We start from the raw sequence: 16,499 nt of genomic DNA on the forward strand, positions 1-16,499 counted from the left end.
GCTTCATTGGCAAAAAAAGTAGAATTACTATGAGAGAACGATTGGAAACTAATCTAGATTGACTCTAAATTCTTAACTCAACGGGATAGGCACTTGGAGGCAAGATCACATTGCATGGCGATCAAAGCTTCATTGGTATGGATGAAAGTTTGGAAACATTTTGGATTGAGTGAAAGTGCACATCGATATGAGGTCTTTGAATAACTTGGCAGAACACTCTCTATTGAAAGAATCATTGTAAACTAACTGAGATATGCGCAAATGTCTCAGCTGCTCAAGATCAGCAGTTTGCCACAAAACCAGTTGAGTGGCGAAAAATGTTCAATTCGTATGGGAGAAAGATTGGAAGCTAACCTGGATTTACTCCAAATGCTTAACTCAACCGGATAAGCCCTTGGCGGCAATGTCAGCTTGCTTTGGTGAATAATGGTTGGTTGGTATGGGTGAAAGTTAGGAACAATTGCGGATTTAGTAAACTTGCTTAGCCCATCGGGATGAGGTCTTCGCCACAATATGAATAAATTGGCAGAAAACCTCGATGCCATTGAGAGAATGAATTGCTCATCTCGTCGAGATAAGCACTTTGCCGCAATATCAGTTCAGTGGCAAAAAAAGTATAATTACTAAGAGAGAAAGAGTGGAAACTAATCTGGATTGACTCTAAATGCTAAATTTAAAGGGATAGGCACTTTGTTGCAAGATTACGTTGCTTGGAGAAAGGAGCATGGTTGGTATGGGTGAAAATATGGATTCAGAATGGATTTAGTGGAAATGCTTAACACATCAAGATCAGGTCTCCGCTACAATGTGAATAACTTGGCAGAAAACTCTCTATGACCTTGAGAGAACCATTGCAGACCTTGCTTTGGCGAATAATGTTTGGTTGGTATGGTTGAAAGTGAGGAAACATTGCAGATTTACGAGACGTGCTTAGAACATCGGAATGAGGTCTTCACCACAATGTGAATAAGTTGGCAGAAACTCCTCTATGGCATTGAGAGAACGAATTTCCCAACTCATCGAGTTAAACACTTGACCCCAATATCAGTTCAGTGGCAAAAAAAGGTTAATTGCTGTGAGAGAAAGATTGGAAACTAATCTGGTTTGACTCCAAATGCTTAACTCAACGGGATAAGCTCTTGGCGGCAATGTCAGCTTTCTTTGGTGAATGTTGTTTGGTTGGAATGGGTGAAAGTTTGGAAACAATGCGGATTTCGTAAACTTGCTAAGAGCGTCCGGATGAAGTCTTCGCCACAATATGAAGAACTTAGCAGAAAACGCTCGATGCCATTGAGAGAATGAATCGCTCAACTCGTCGAGATGATCACTTTGCCGCAATATCAGTTCAGTGGCCAAACAAAACATAATTACGATGAGACAAAGATTGGAATCTATTCAGGATGGACCCTAAATGTTTAATTCAATGGGATAGGCACTTAGTGGCAAGATCACGTTGCCTGGTGAACAAAGCTTCATTGGTATGGATGAAAGTTTGAAAACATTTTGGATTCGGTGAAGATGCTCGGTACATCGATGCTTTGGCCTTTGAATAAGTTGGCACAACACTCTCTATTGACAGAATCATTGCAAACTAATTGAGAATTATGCAACTGTCTCAACTCCTCGAGATAAGCACTTCGCCACAATATCAGTTGAGTGGCGAAAAATGTTTAATTAATATGAGAGAAGGACTGGAAGCTACTCTGGATTGACTCCAAATCCAAAACTCGACGGGATAAGCACTTGACGGCAATGTCACCTTGCTTTGGCGAACTAAGGTTGGCCGGAATGGGTGAAAGTTAGGAAACATTGCGGATTTAGTAACCGTCGGCATGTGGGATGTGGTCTTCGCCTCAATATGAGTAACTCGGCAGAAAACCCTTGATGCCATTGAGAGAATGAATTGCTGAAACCGTCGAGATAAGCACTTTGTCACAATATCACTTCAGTGGCATGAAAAGTCTGATTACTATGAGAGAAAGATTGGAAACTAATCTGGATTGACTCTAAATGCTTAATTCAACGGGATAGGCAGTTGGTGGCAAGATTACGTTGCTTGGAGAACAGAGCTTGATTGGTATGGGTGAAAGTTTGGAATCAGAATGGATTTAGTGAAAATGCTCAACACATCAAGATGAGACCTCCGCTACAATGTGAAAACTCTCTATGACATTGAGAGAATCATTGCAAACCTTGCTTTGGTGAATAATGTTTGGTTTGTATAGGTGAAAGTTAGGAAACGTTGCAGGTTTAGTACACAGGCTGAGTGCATCGGGATGAGGTCTTCACCACAATGGGATAAGTCGGCGGAAACTCCTCTATGGCATTGAGAGAACAAATTTCCCAACTCATCGAGATATGCTCTTGGCCGCAATATCAGTTCAGTGGCAAAAAAAGGTTAATTACTGTGAGAGAAAGATTGGAAACTAATCTGGTTTGGCTACAAATGCTTAACTCAACGGGATAAGCACTTGGCGGGAATGTTGCTTGCTTTGGCGAATAATGGTTGGTTGGTACGGGTGAAATTTAGGAAACATTGCGGATTTAGTAAACTTGCTTTGAGCATCGGGATGACATCGTCGCCACAATATGAATAACTTGACTACTTGGCAGAAAACCATCGATGCCATTGAGAGAATGAATTGCTCATCACATCGAGATAAGCACTTTGCTGCAATATCAGTTCAGTGGCAAAAAAAGTATAATTACTATGAGAGAAAGAGTGGAAACTAATCTGGATTGACTCTAAATGCTGAATTTAATATGATAGGCACTTGGTTGCAAGATTACGTTGCTTGGAGAAAGGAGCTTGGTTGGTATGGGTGAAAATGTGGAATCAGAATGGATTTAGTGAAAATGCTTAACACATCAAGATCAGGTCTCCGCTACAATGTGAATAACTTGGCAGAAAACTCTCTATGACCTTGAGAGAACCATTGCAGGCCTTGCTTTGGCGAATAACGTTTGGTTGGTATGGGTGAAAGTGAGGAAACATTGCAGATTTACGAGACGTGCTTAGAACATCGGGATGAGGTCTTCGTCACAATGCGAATAAGTTGATGGAAACTCCTCTATGGCATTGAGAGAACAAATTTCCCAACTCATCGACATATGCACTAGGCCACAATGTCAGTTCAGTGGCAAAAAAAGGTTACTTACTGTGAGAGAAAGATTGGTAACTAATCTGGTTTGGCTACAAATGCTTAACTCAACGGGATTAGCACTTGACGGGAATGTCGCTTGCTTTGGCGAATAATGGTTGGTTGGTACGGGTGGAATTTAGGAAACATTGCGGATTTAGTAAACTTGCTTCGAGCATCGGGATGAGGTCTTCGCCACAATATGAATAACTTGCCAGAAACCTGGATGCCGCTAAGAGAATGAATTGCTCAACTTGTCGAGATAAGCACTTTGCCACAATATTGCTTCAGTGGCAAAAAAAGTATAATTACTATGAGAGAAAGATTGGAAACTAATCTAGATTGACTCTAAATTCTTAACTCAATGGGATAGGCATTTGGCGGCAAGATCACATTGCTTGGCAAACAAAGCTTCTTTGGTATGGATGAAAGTTTGGTACGTTTGAAATGTTTAGTTAATATGAGAGAAGGACTGGAAGCTACTCTGGATTGACTCCAAATCCAAAACTCAACGGGATAAGCACTTGACGGCAATGTCACCTTGCTTTGGCGAACAAAGGTTGGTTGGAATGGGTGAAAGTTAGGAAACATTGCGGATTTAGTAACCTTCGGGATGTGGGATGTGGTCTTTGCCTCAATATGAATGACTTGGCAGAAAACCCTCGATGCCATTGAGAGAATGAATTGCTGAAATCGTCGAGATAAGCACTTTGCCGCAATATTTCTTCAGTGGCAAGAAAAGTCTGATTACTATGAGAGAAAGATTGGAAACTAACCTGGATTGACTCTAAATGCTTAATTCAACGGGATAGGTAGTTGGTGGCAAGATTACGTTGCTTGGAGAACAGGGCTTGATTGGAATGGGTGAAAGTTTGGAATCGGACTGTATTTAGTGAAAATGTTCAACACATCAAGATGAGACCTCCGCTACAATGTGAAAACTCTCTATGACATTGAAAGAATCATTGCAAACCTTGCTTTGGCGAATAATGTTTGGTTGGTATGGGTGAAAGTTAGGAAACATTGCAGGTTTAGTAGACAGGCTGAGTGCATCGGGACGAGGTCTTCACCACAATGGGATAAGTTGGCGGAAACTCCTCTATGGTATTGAGAGAACGAATGTTCCAACTCATCGAGATATGCAATTGGCCGCAATATCAGTTCAGTGGCAAAAAAAGGTTAATTACTGTGAGAGAAAGATTGGAAACTAGTCTGGTTTGGCTCCAAATGTTTAACTCATCGGGATAAGCACTTGGCGGGAATGTCGCTTGCTTTGACGAATAATGGTTGGTTGGTACGGGTGAAATTTAGGAAACATTGCGGATTTAGTAAACTTGCTTCGCCCATCGGGATGAGGTCTTCGCCACAATATGAATAACTTGGCAGAAAACCCTCGATGCCATTGAGAGAATGAATTGCTCATCACATTGAGATAAGCATTTTGCCGCAATATCAGTTCAGTGGCAAAAAAAGCATAATTACTATGAGAGAAAGAGTGGAAACTAATCTGGATTGACTCTGAATGCTGAATTTAACGGGATGGGCACTTGGTGGCAAGATTACGTTGCTTGGAGAAAGGAGCTTGGTTGGTATGGGTGAAAATATGGAATCAGAATGGATTTAGTGAAAATGCTTAACACATCAAGATCAGGTCTCTGCTACAATGTGAATAACTTGGCAGAAAACTCCCTATGACCTTGACAGAACCATTGCAAACCCTTCTTTGGCGAATAATATTTGGTTGGCATGGGTGAAGGTGAGGAAACATTGCAGATTTACGAGATGTGCTTCGAACATCGGGATGTTCACCACAATGTGAATAAGTTGGCAGAAACTCCTCTATGGCATTGAGAGAACGAATTTCCCAACTCATCGAGATATGCACTTGGGCGCAATATCAGTTCAGCGCCAAAAAAATGTCAATTACTGTGAGAGAAAAGTTGGAAACTGGTTTGGCTACAAATGCTTAACTCAACGGGATAAGCACTTGGCGGGAATGTCGCTTGCTTTGGCGAATAATGGTTGGTTAGTACGGGTGAAATTTAGGAAACATTGCGGCTTTAGTAAACTTGCTTCGATCATCGGGATGAGGTCTTCGCCTCAATATGAATAACTTGGCAGAAAACTCTCGATGCCACTGAGAGAATGAATTGCTCAACTCTTCGAGATCAGCACTTTGTCACAATATGGCTTCATTGGCAAAAAAAAGTAGAATTACTATGAGAGAACGATTGAAAACTAATCTAGATTGACTCTAAATTCTTAACTCAACGGCATAGGTATTTGGCGGCAAGGTCACATTGCATGGCGAACAAAGCTTCATTGGTATGGATGAAAGTTTGGAAACATTTTGGATTGAGTGAAAATGCACATCGATATGAGGTCTTTGAATAACTTGGCAGAACACTCTCTACTGAAAGAATCATTGTAAACTAATTGAGATATGCGGAAATGTCTCAACTCCTTGAGAAAAGCAGTTTGCCACAAAACCAGTTAAGTGGCGAAAAATGTTCAATTCGTATGAGAGGAAGATTGGAAGCTAATCTGGATTGACTCCAAATGCTTAGCTCAACGGGATAAGCTCTTGGCGGCAATGTCAGCTTGCTTTGACGAATAAAGTGTGGTTGGAGCGGGTGAAAGTTTGGAAACATTGCGGATTTCGTAAACTTGCTTAGAGCGTCCGGAAGAGGTCTTCGCCGCAATGTGAAGAACGTAGCAGAAAACGCTCGATGCCATTGAGAGAATGAATTGCTCATCTCGTCGAGATGAGCAATTCATCTCTTTTCCGCAATGTCAGTGTAGTGGGAAAAAAAGTACTAGAGAAAGTATAAGAGGAGTTATAAAAAAGTACAAGAGAAAGAGTGGAAACTATTCTGGATTGACTCTAAATGCTGAATATAACGGGATAGACACTTGGTGGCAAGATTACATTGCTTAGAGAAACGAGCTTGGTTGGTATGGGTGAAAATATGGATCAGAGTGGATTTAGTGAACATGCTCAACTCATCAAGATCAGGTCTCCGCTACATTGTGAATAACTTGGCAGAAAACTCTCTATGACCTTGAGAGAACCATTGCAGACCTTCCTTTCGCGAATAATGGTTGGTTGGTACGGGTGAAATTTAGGAAATGTTGCGGATATAGTAAACTTGCTTAGAGCATCAGGATGAGGTCTTTGCCACAATATGAATAACTTGGCAGAAAACCCTCGATGCCATTGAGAGAATGAATTGCTCTGCTCGTCGTGCTAAGCACTTAGCAGCAATATTACTTCAGTGGCAAGAAAAGTATGATTACTATGAGAGAAAGATTGGAAACTGATCTGGATTGACTCCAAATGCTTAATTCAATGGGAGAGGCAGTTGGTGGCAAGATTACATTGCTTGCTTGGTATGGGTGTAAGTTTGAAATCAGAATGTATTTAGTCAAAATGCTCAACACATCAAGATGGGACCTCTGCTACAATGTGAATGACTTGGCAGAAAACTCTCTATGACATTGAGAGAATCATTGCAAACCTTGCTTTGGCAAGTAAAGGTTGGTTGGTATGGATGAAAGTTAGGAAGCATTGCAGACTTAGTAGACATCCTTGCAGCATCGGGATGAGGTCTTCGCCACAATGTGAATAACTTGGCAGAAACTCCTCTATGGCATTGAGAGGACGAATTGCTCAAGTCATCGAGATAAGCACTTGGCCGCAATGTCAGTTCACTGGCAACAAAAGGATAATTACTATGAGAGAAAGATTGGAAACTAATCTGGATTGACTCCAAATGCTTAACAAAGGTTGGTTGGAATGGGTGAAAGTTAGAAACATTGCGGATTTAGTAACCTTGCTTAGAGCATCAGGATGTGGTCTTCGCCCCAATATGAATAACTTGGCAGAAAACCCACGATGCCATTGAGAGAATGAATTCCTCAACTCGTCGAGATAAGCGCTTTGCCGCAATATCAGTTCAGTGTCAAGAAAAGTAGAATTACTATCAGAGAAAGATTGGAAACTAATCCTAAATGCTTAATGCAACAGGATAGGCACTTGGTGGCAAGATCACGTTGCTTGGCGAAGAAAGCTTCATTGGTATGGATGAAAGTTTGGAAACATTATGGATTTAGTGAAAATACTTGGCACATCGCGATGAGATCTTTGCCCCAGTATGAATAACTTGGCAGAACACTCTCTATGCCATTGAGAGAATCATTGCAAACTAATTAAGATGTATGCAAATGTCTCAACTCATCGAGATAAGCACTTTGCCGCAATATCACTTGAGTTGCGAGAAATTAATATGAGAGACAGATTGGAAGCTAATCTTGATTGGCTCCAATAGCTTAACTCAACGGGATAAACATTTGACGGCAACGTCACCTTGCTTTGGCGAACAAACGTTGGTTGGTATGAGTGAAATTTAGGAATCATTGCTTATTTAGTAAACTTGCTTAGACCATTGCGATGAGGTCTTCGCCGCAATATGAATAGCTTGGCCGAAAACCCTCGATACCATTGAGGGAATGAATTGCTCAACTCGTTGCGATAAGCACTTAGCAGCAACATGACTTCAGTGGCAAGAAAAGTATGATTACTATGAGAGAAAGATTGGAAACTAATCTGGATTGACTCCAAATGCTTAACTCAATGGGAGAGGCAGTTGGTGGCAAGATTACGTTGCTTGGTTGGTATGGGTGTAAGTTTGAAATCAGAATGGATTTAGTCAAAATGCTCAACACAAGATGAGACCTCTGCTACAATGTGAATGACTTGGCAGAAAACTCTCTATGACATTGAGAGAATCATTGCAAACCTTGCTTTGGCAAATAAAGGTTGGTTGGTATAGGTGAAAGTTAGGAAACGTTGCAGATTTAGTAGACAGGCTGAGTGCATCGGGATGAGGTCTTCGCCACAATGTGAATAATTTGTCAGAAACTCCTCTATGGCATTGAGAGAACGAATTGATCAACTCGTCGAGATGAACACTTGACCCCAATATCAGTTCAGTGGCAAAAGAAGTATAATTACCATGAGACAAAGACTGGAAACTAATCTGGATTGACTCCAAATGCTTAACTCAACAGGATAGGCACTTGGCGGCAATGTCAGTTTGCTTTGGTGAACAAAGGTTGGTTGGAATGGGTGAAATTTAGGAAACTTTGCCGATTTAGTAAATTTGCTTAGACCATCAGGATGAGACCTTCGTCTTAATATGAATGACTTGGCAGAAAACCATCGATGCCATTGAGAGAATGAATTGCTCAACTCGTCGACATAAGCACTATGTCGCAATATCAGTTCAGTGGCAAAACAGGTATAATTACTATAAGAGAAAGATTGGAAACTAATCTGGATTGACTCCAAATGCTTAACTCAATGGGATAAGCACTTGGCAGTAATGTCACCTTGCTTTGGCGAAGAATGGTTGGTTGGAATGGGCGAAAGTTAGGAAACATTGCAGATTTAGTAAACTTGCTTAGAGCATCGGGATGAGGTCTTCACCACAATGCGAATAGCTTGGCAGAAAACTCTCTATGACATTGGGAGAATCATTGCAAACTTTGCTTTGGCGAATAAAGGTTGCTTGCTATGCGTGAAAGTTAGGAAACATTGAGATTTATTCGACGTGCTTAGTGCATTGGGATGAGGTCTTCGCACAATGTGAATAACTTGACAGAAACTCCTCTATGGCATTGAGAGAATGAATTGCTCAACTCATCAAGATAAGCACTTGGCCACATTAACAGTTTAGGGGCAAAAAAGGATAATTACTAGGACAGAAAGTTTGGAAACTAATCTGGATTGACTCCAAATGCTTAACTCAATGGGAGAGGCAGTTGGTGGCAAGATTACGTTGCTTGGTTGGTATGGGTGTAAGTTTGAAATCAGAATGGATTTAGTCAAAATGCTCAACACAAGATGAGACCTCCGCTACAATGTGAATGACTTGGCAGAAAACTCTCTATGATATTGAGAGAATCATTGCAAACCTTGCTTTGGCAAATAAGGCTTGGTTGGTATAGGTGAAAGTTCGGAAACGTTGCAGATTTAGTAGACAGGCTGAGTGCATCGGGATGAGGCCTTCGCCACAATGTGAATAATTTGTCAGAAACTCCTCTATGGCATTGAGAGAATGAATTGATCAACTCGTCGAGATGAACACTTGACCCCAATATCAGTTCAGTGGCAAAAGAAGTATAATTACCATGAGACAAAGACTGGAAACTAATCTGGATTGACTCCAAATGCTTAACTCAACGGGATAGGCACTTGGCGGCAATGTCAGTTTGCTTTGGTGAACAAAGGTTGGTTGGAATGGGTGAAATTTAGGAAACTTTGCCGATTTAGTAAATTTGCTTAGACCATCAGGATGAGACCTTCGTCTTAATATGAATGACTTGGCAGAAAACCATCGATGCCATTGAGAGAATGAATTGCTCAACTCGTCGACATAAGCACTATGTCGCAATATCAGTTCAGTGGCAAAACAGGTATAATTACTATAAGAGAAAGATTGGAAACTAATCTGGATTGACTCCAAATGCTTAACTCAATGGGATAAGCACTTGGCAGTAATGTCACCTTGCTTTGGCGAAGAATGGTTGGTTGGAATGGGCGAAAGTTAGGAAACAGTGCAGATTTAGTAAACTTGCTTAGAGCATCGGGATGAGGTCTTCACCACAATGTGAATAGCTTGGCAGAAATCTCTCTATGACATTGGGAGAATCATTGCAAACTTTGCTTTGGCGAATAAAGGTTGCTTGCTATGCGTGAAAGTTAGGAAACACTGAGATTTAGTAGACGTGCTTAGTGCATTGGGATGAGGTCTTCGCACAATGTGAATAACTTGACAGAAACTCCTCTATGGCATTGAGAGAATGAATTGCTCAACTTATCAAGATAAGCACTTGGCCACATTAACAGTTTAGGAGCAAAGAAAGGATAATTACTAGGACAGAAAGTTTGGAAACTAATCTGGATTGACTCCAAACGCTTAATTCAACGGGATAGGCAGTTGGTGGCAAGATTACGTTGCTTGGTTGGTATGGGTGTAAGTTTGAAATCAGAATGGATTTAGTCAAAATGCTCAACACATCAAGATGAGACCTCCGCTACAATGTGAATGACTTGGCAGAAAACTCTCTATGACATTGAGAGAATCATTGCAAACCTTGCCTTGGCAAATAAAGGTTGGTTGGTATGGGTGAAAGTTAGGAAATATTGCAGACTTAGTAAACATCCTTGGAGCATCGGGATGAGGTCTTCGCCACAATGTGAATAACTTGGCAGAAACTCCTCTATGGTATTGAGAGGGCGAATTGCTCAAGTCATCGAGATAAGCACTTGGCCACAATGTCAGTTCAGTGGCAACAAAAGGATAATTACTATGAGAGAAAGATTGGAAACTAATCTGGTTTGACTCCAAATGCGTAACTCAACGGGATAAGCTCTTGGCGGCAATGTCAGCTTGCTTTGGCGAATAAAGGTTGGTTGGAGTGGGTGAAAGTTTGGAAACATTGCGGACTTCGTAAACATGCTTAGAGCGTCCGGATGAGGGCTTCGCCACAATGTGAAGAAAACGCTTGATGCCATTGAGAGAATGAATTGCTGATCTTGTCGAAGTAAGCACTTTGCCGCAATATCAGTTCAGTGGCAAAAAAAGCATGATTACTAAGAGAGAAAGAGTGGAAACTAATCTGGATTGACTCTAAATGCTGAATTTAACGGGATAGGCACTTGGTTGCAAGGTTACGTTGCTTGGAGAAAGGAGCATAGTTGGTATGGGTGACAATATGGAATCAGAATGGATTTAGTGAAAATGCTTCACACATCAAGATCAGGTCTCCGCTACAATGTGAATAACTTAGCAGAAAACTCTCTATGACCTTGAGAGAAGCATTGCAGACCTTGCTTTGGCGAATAATGTTTGGTTGGCATGGTTGAAAGTGAGGAAACATTGCAGATTTACGAGACGTTCTTTGAACATCGGGATGAGGTCTTCGCCACAATGTGAATAAGTTGGCAGAAACTCCTCTATGGCATTGAGAGAACGAATTTCCCAACGCATCGAGATATGCACTTGGGCGCAATATCAGTTCAGTGGCAAAAAAAGGTTAATTGCTGTGAGAGAAAAATTGGAAACTAATCTGGTTTGGCTACAAATGCTTAACTCAACGTGATAAGCACTTGGCAGGAATGTCGCTTGCTTTGGCGAATAATGGTTGGTTAGTACGGGTGAAATTTAGGAAACGTTGCGGATTTCAAAAACTTGCTTCGATCATCGGGATGAGGTCTTCGCCTCAATATGAATAACTTGGCAGAAAACTCTCGATGCCACTGAGAGAATGAATCGCTCAACTCTTCGAGATCAGCACTTTGTCACAATATGGCTTCATTGGCAAAAAAAAGTAGAATTACTATGAGAGAACGATTGAAAACTAATCTAGATTGACTCTAAATTCTTAACTCAAAGGCATAGGCATTTGGCGGCAAGGTCACATTGCATGGCGAACAAAGCTTCATTGGTATGGATGAAAGTTTGGAAACATTTTGGATTGAGTGAAAGTGCACATCGATATGAGGTCTTTGAATAACTTGGCAGAACACTCTCTATTGAAAGAATCATTGTAAACTAATTGAGATATGCGGAAACGTCTCAGCTCCTCGAAAAAAGCAGTTTGCCATAAAACGAGTTGAGTGGCGAAAAATGTTCAATACGTATGAGAGGAAGATTGGAAGCAAATCTGGATTGACTCCAAATGCTTAACTCAACGGGATAAGCTCTTGGCGGCAATGTCAGCTTGCTTTGGCGAATAAAGTGTGGTTGGAGTGGGTGAAAGTTTGGAAACATTGCGGATTTCGTAAACTTGCTTAGAGCGTCCGGAAGAGGTCTTCGCCGCAATGTGAAGAACGTAGCAGAAAACGCACGATGCCATTGAGAGAATGAATCGCTCATCTCGTCGAGATAAGCACTATGCCGCAATATCAGTTCAGTGGCAAAAAGAGTATAATTACTACGAGAGAAAGGGTGGAAACTAATCTGGATTGACTCTAAATGCTGAATTTAACGGGATAGGCACTTGGTTGCAAGATTACGTTGCTTGGAGAAAGGAGCATGGTTGGTATGAGTGAAAATATGGATTCAGAATGGATTTAGTGAAAATGCTTAACACATCAAAATCAGGTCTCCTCTACAATGTAAATAACTTAGCAGAAAACGATCTATGACCTTGAGAGAAGCATTGCAAACCTTGCTTTGGCGAATAATGTTTGGTTGGTACGGTTGAAAGTGAGGAAACATTGCAGGTTTACGAGACGAGCTTCGAGCATCGGGATGAGGTCTTCGCCTCAATATGAATAACTGGTCAGAAAACTCTCGATGCCACTGAGAGAATGAATTGCTCAACTCTTCGAGATCAGCACTTTGTCACAATATGGCTTCATTGGCAAAAAAAAGTAGAATTACTATGAGAGAACGATTGAAAACTAATCTAGATTGACTCTAAATTCTTAACTCAACGGCATAGGTATTTGGCGGCAAGGTCACATTGCATGGCGAACAAAGCTTCATTGGTATGGATGAAAGTTTGGAAACATTTTGGATTGAGTGAAAATGCACATCGATATGAGGTCTTTGAATAACTTGGCAGAACACTCTCTATTGAAAGAATCATTGTAAACTAATTGAGATATGCGGAAATGTCTCAACTCCTTGAGAAAAGCAGTTTGCCACAAAACCAGTTAAGTGGCGAAAAATGTTCAATTCGTATGAGAGGAAGATTGGAAGCTAATCTGGATTGACTCCAAATGCTTAGCTCAACGGGATAAGCTCTTGGCGGCAATGTCAGCTTGCTTTGACGAATAAAGTGTGGTTGGAGCGGGTGAAAGTTTGGAAACATTGCGGATTTCGTAAACTTGCTTAGAGCGTCCGGAAGAGGTCTTCGCCGCAATGTGAAGAACGTAGCAGAAAACGCTCGATGCCATTGAGAGAATGAATTGCTCATCTCGTCGAGATGAGCAATTCATCTCTTTTCCGCAATGTCAGTGTAGTGGGAAAAAAAGTACTAGAGAAAGTATAAGAGGAGTTATAAAAAAGTACAAGAGGAAGAGTGGAAACTATTCTGGATTGACTCTAAATGCTGAATATAACGGGATAGACACTTGGTGGCAAGATTACATTGCTTAGAGAAACGAGCTTGGTTGGTATGGGTGAAAATATGGATCAGAGTGGATTTAGTGAACATGCTCAACTCATCAAGATCAGGTCTCCGCTACATTGTGAATAACTTGGCAGAAAACTCTCTATGACCTTGAGAGAACCATTGCAGACCTTCCTTTCGCGAATAATGGTTGGTTGGTACGGGTGAAATTTAGGAAATGTTGCGGATATAGTAAACTTGCTTAGAGCATCAGGATGAGGTCTTTGCCACAATATGAATAACTTGGCAGAAAACCCTCGATGCCATTGAGAGAATGAATTGCTCTGCTCGTCGTGCTAAGCACTTAGCAGCAATATTACTTCAGTGGCAAGAAAAGTATGATTACTATGAGAGAAAGATTGGAAACTGATCTGGATTGACTCCAAATGCTTAATTCAATGGGAGAGGCAGTTGGTGGCAAGATTACATTGCTTGCTTGGTATGGGTGTAAGTTTGAAATCAGAATGTATTTAGTCAAAATGCTCAACACATCAAGATGAGACCTCCGCTACAATGTGAATGACTTGGCAGAAAACTCTCTATGACATTGAGAGAATCATTGCAAACCTTGCTTTGGCAAGTAAAGGTTGGTTGGTATGGATGAAAGTTAGGAAGCATTGCAGACTTAGTAGACATCCTTGCAGCATCGGGATGAGGTCTTCGCCACAATGTGAATAACTTGGCAGAAACTCCTCTATGGCATTGAGAGGACGAATTGCTCAAGTCATCGAGATAAGCACTTGGCCGCAATGTCAGTTCACTGGCAACAAAAGGATAATTACTATGAGAGAAAGATTGGAAACTAATCTGGATTGACTCCAAATGCTTAACAAAGGTTGGTTGGAATGGGTGAAAGTTAGAAACATTGCGGATTTAGTAACCTTGCTTAGAGCATCAGGATGTGGTCTTCGCCCCAATATGAATAACTTGGCAGAAAACCCACGATGCCATTGAGAGAATGAATTCCTCAACTCGTCGAGATAAGCGCTTTGCCGCAATATCAGTTCAGTGTCAAGAAAAGTAGAATTACTATCAGAGAAAGATTGGAAACTAATCCTAAATGCTTAATGCAACAGGATAGGCACTTGGTGGCAAGATCACGTTGCTTGGCGAAGAAAGCTTCATTGGTATGGATGAAAGTTTGGAAACATTATGGATTTAGTGAAAATACTTGGCACATCGCGATGAGATCTTTGCCCCAGTATGAATAACTTGGCAGAACACTCTCTATGCCATTGAGAGAATCATTGCAAACTAATTAAGATGTATGCAAATGTCTCAACTCATCGAGATAAGCACTTTGCCGCAATATCACTTGAGTTGCGAGAAATTAATATGAGAGACAGATTGGAAGCTAATCTTGATTGGCTCCAATAGCTTAACTCAACGGGATAAACATTTGACGGCAACGTCACCTTGCTTTGGCGAACAAACGTTGGTTGGTATGAGTGAAATTTAGGAATCATTGCTTATTTAGTAAACTTGCTTAGACCATTGCGATGAGGTCTTCGCCGCAATATGAATAACTTGGCCGAAAACCCTCGATACCATTGAGGGAATGAATTGCTCAACTCGTTGCGATAAGCACTTAGCAGCAACATGACTTCAGTGGCAAGAAAAGTATGATTACTATGAGAGAAAGATTGGAAACTAATCTGGATTGACTCCAAATGCTTAACTCAATGGGAGAGGCAGTTGGTGGCAAGATTACGTTGCTTGGTTGGTATGGGTGTAAGTTTGAAATCAGAATGGATTTAGTCAAAATGCTCAACACAAGATGAGACCTCTGCTACAATGTGAATGACTTGGCAGAAAACTCTCTATGACATTGAGAGAATCATTGCAAACCTTGCTTTGGCAAATAAAGGTTGGTTGGTATAGGTGAAAGTTAGGAAACGTTGCAGATTTAGTAGACAGGCTGAGTGCATCGGGATGAGGTCTTCGCCACAATGTGAATAATTTGTCAGAAACTCCTCTATGGCATTGAGAGAACGAATTGATCAACTCGTCGAGATGAACACTTGACCCCAATATCAGTTCAGTGGCAAAAGAAGTATAATTACCATGAGACAAAGACTGGAAACTAATCTGGATTGACTCCAAATGCTTAACTCAACAGGATAGGCACTTGGCGGCAATGTCAGTTTGCTTTGGTGAACAAAGGTTGGTTGGAATGGGTGAAATTTAGGAAACTTTGCCGATTTAGTAAATTTGCTTAGACCATCAGGATGAGACCTTCGTCTTAATATGAATGACTTGGCAGAAAACCATCGATGCCATTGAGAGAATGAATTGCTCAACTCGTCGACATAAGCACTATGTCGCAATATCAGTTCAGTGGCAAAACAGGTATAATTACTATAAGAGAAAGATTGGAAACTAATCTGGATTGACTCCAAATGCTTAACTCAATGGGATAAGCACTTGGCAGTAATGTCACCTTGCTTTGGCGAAGAATGGTTGGTTGGAATGGGCGAAAGTTAGGAAACATTGCAGATTTAGTAAACTTGCTTAGAGCATCGGGATGAGGTCTTCACCACAATGCGAATAGCTTGGCAGAAAACTCTCTATGACATTGGGAGAATCATTGCAAACTTTGCTTTGGCGAATAAAGGTTGCTTGCTATGCGTGAAAGTTAGGAAACATTGAGATTTATTCGACGTGCTTAGTGCATTGGGATGAGGTCTTCGCACAATGTGAATAACTTGACAGAAACTCCTCTATGGCATTGAGAGAATGAATTGCTCAACTCATCAAGATAAGCACTTGGCCACATTAACAGTTTAGGGGCAAAAAAGGATAATTACTAGGACAGAAAGTTTGGAAACTAATCTGGATTGACTCCAAATGCTTAACTCAATGGGAGAGGCAGTTGGTGGCAAGATTACGTTGCTTGGTTGGTATGGGTGTAAGTTTGAAATCAGAATGGATTTAGTCAAAATGCTCAACACAAGATGAGACCTCCGCTACAATGTGAATGACTTGGCAGAAAACTCTCTATGATATTGAGAGAATCATTGCAAACCTTGCTTTGGCAAATAAGGCTTGGTTGGTATAGGTGAAAGTTCGGAAACGTTGCAGATTTAGTAGACAGGCTGAGTGCATCGGGATGAGGCCTTCGCCACAATGTGAATAATTTGTCAGAAACTCCTCTATGGCATTGAGAGAATGAAT

The sequence above is a fragment of the Carcharhinus amblyrhynchos genome, chromosome 6, assembly GCF_965287045.1.
Source record: "Carcharhinus amblyrhynchos chromosome 6, sCarAmb.v2.hapA, whole genome shotgun sequence".
NCBI classification, from domain to species: Eukaryota; Metazoa; Chordata; class Chondrichthyes; order Carcharhiniformes; family Carcharhinidae; genus Carcharhinus; species Carcharhinus amblyrhynchos.